This window comes from Gracilinanus agilis, chromosome X, assembly GCF_016433145.1.
Source record: "Gracilinanus agilis isolate LMUSP501 chromosome X, AgileGrace, whole genome shotgun sequence".
Lineage (NCBI taxonomy): Eukaryota > Metazoa > Chordata > Mammalia > Didelphimorphia > Didelphidae > Gracilinanus > Gracilinanus agilis.
Genome location: NC_058136.1, coordinates 54266630 through 54268591, shown reverse-complemented (window position 1 = coordinate 54268591; position 1962 = coordinate 54266630).

Here is a 1962-nt window from a genome sequence, read left to right as displayed (position 1 = left end):
GCTGGAAAAACTCAAGGTCTCCTTTCTGTTTTGTCATCACACAACCTCCCTCTAGGTGTCGCTGTCTGCACAAAAGAGGGCTTTACGCAGGTCACCCCCAATTTCATTCAGTCCAACAAGCAAATAGGCAGTGCCTTCACTTTACTGGGTGTACAAACACTTGGCTAGGTGAAAAATGGAGCAGCTAGGTGGCAAAGGGGCTAGCGCACTGGACCTGGAATTGGAATGACTCATCTTCCAGAGTTCAAATCTGGCCTTAGACACTGCCAAGCTGTGGGCCCCTGACCAAGTCCCCTCACCCCCTTTGCCTCAGGTTTCTCACTTGTAAAATGAACTGGAGAAGGAAATGGCAAACCTTTCCAGTATCTTTGCTAAAAAAAAAAAATCCAAATGGGGTCAGAGAGAGAGTCAGATATGACTAAACAACAGGTAAAACCACAAATGGGCTCAGCTTAAGGAATTTACATTCTACTGGGAGAAAACATATCTCCCCATCCAATCCATCCTCCAATCTGCTATCAGTGATCTTCCTAAAACATGAGTCTGACCATATCACCCCAACCCCTCCCCTCCTCCACTCCCCACTCAATACAATTCCAATAGTTCTGTATTATCCCCAGAATCCAATGTAAAATACTCTGATTGGCATTCAAAGCCCTTCACAACCTAGCTCCTTCCTATCATCCCAGTCTTTCTATACCCTGCTTCCCCTCCCCATACCCTAGGATCAAGCAACACTGTTCTACTTGTAGCTCCTGTCACAGAAACTTCCATCTCAGTGCCTTTGCACTGGCTATCCCCTAGGGCTGGAATATTCTCCCTTCTCCCCTCTGCTCGCTGACTTTCTTCAAGTTTCATCTCAGATCTTCTCTTTTTCAAGAGGCCCTCCCCGCTGATATGCCTTCCTTCTGAGATTACCTCCCATTTACACCAGATATATTTGTAGTGAAAGCTGTCCCCAATATGTAGCCTAAAGGTGCCATTGGGTAGTTGAGAGGGAGTCAGAAGAGATATTTCCAGTCTCTTCTCCAAGGGAGACTAATTCCTACCAAGAGAGGTAGCAGGAGGTTGGGGCTAGAAGCTTAGACACTGCTCACCTCTAAGAAAAGGTGTACCATATTTGAATTCTATTTGCTTGCTCCCTTAAATACTGTCAGGCTAGGGATTTGGCTTTTAGGTTTAAGCCAAACTTCTGATTACTGTCCATTAGTGGATCCTAAAAGAGGATCCTAGCTTTCTATTCAAGGTCTTACCCCTTTCCCACCAAATATAACTTCTACAACATACACATAGTAAATAAAGAATCCCATTTATCCAATTCTCTGGACAAACAGAAGTCACATTAAGTATGCAGGGGAGAATATATACCAAACAATGCAGAGTGATGGAGCTCTCCCATTGGGAACCAGGTACAGACACAGGAAGAGGGAGACAAAGTGGAGAGAGAGAACCAGTTCTCACCTAAGGGTGAGAGGTTTCCCTGAAACCTCTAGAGTAGCAAGTTGCGGATAGAGACTTGATGGAGGCTCTGTCATCTTCCCAATGTCATATCCTTCCTTTGGCAATCTGATGTGGTGTTGGCATATAGGAAGCAATTAAATAAATGCTTGCTGACTGATAGTTCCCCATTCTTTTGACTCGGTCAGAAATAGTACTGGGTTCAATTCTGGGTCCCATTTTTTAAGGGCATTTATAAGCTGGAGAGGTTCACAGGAGGGAGACCAGCATGTTGAGTCCTGAACTCACATCATAGTAAGATTGTGTGAAAAAAGCTGAGAGGGGAGTAGTAATAATGATAGCTGTCTCCAATTACCTGAAGGACTTGGGGGGCGCGGATTATTGGACTTGCTCTGCTTGGTCCCAGAGAGAAGCAGCTGGAACGATGAAGAGGGTAAATTTAGGCTTGATATTTCTAACCACGGTAGTTATCCTGAAGTAGTATTTCAGAGAAAGAAACTGGTG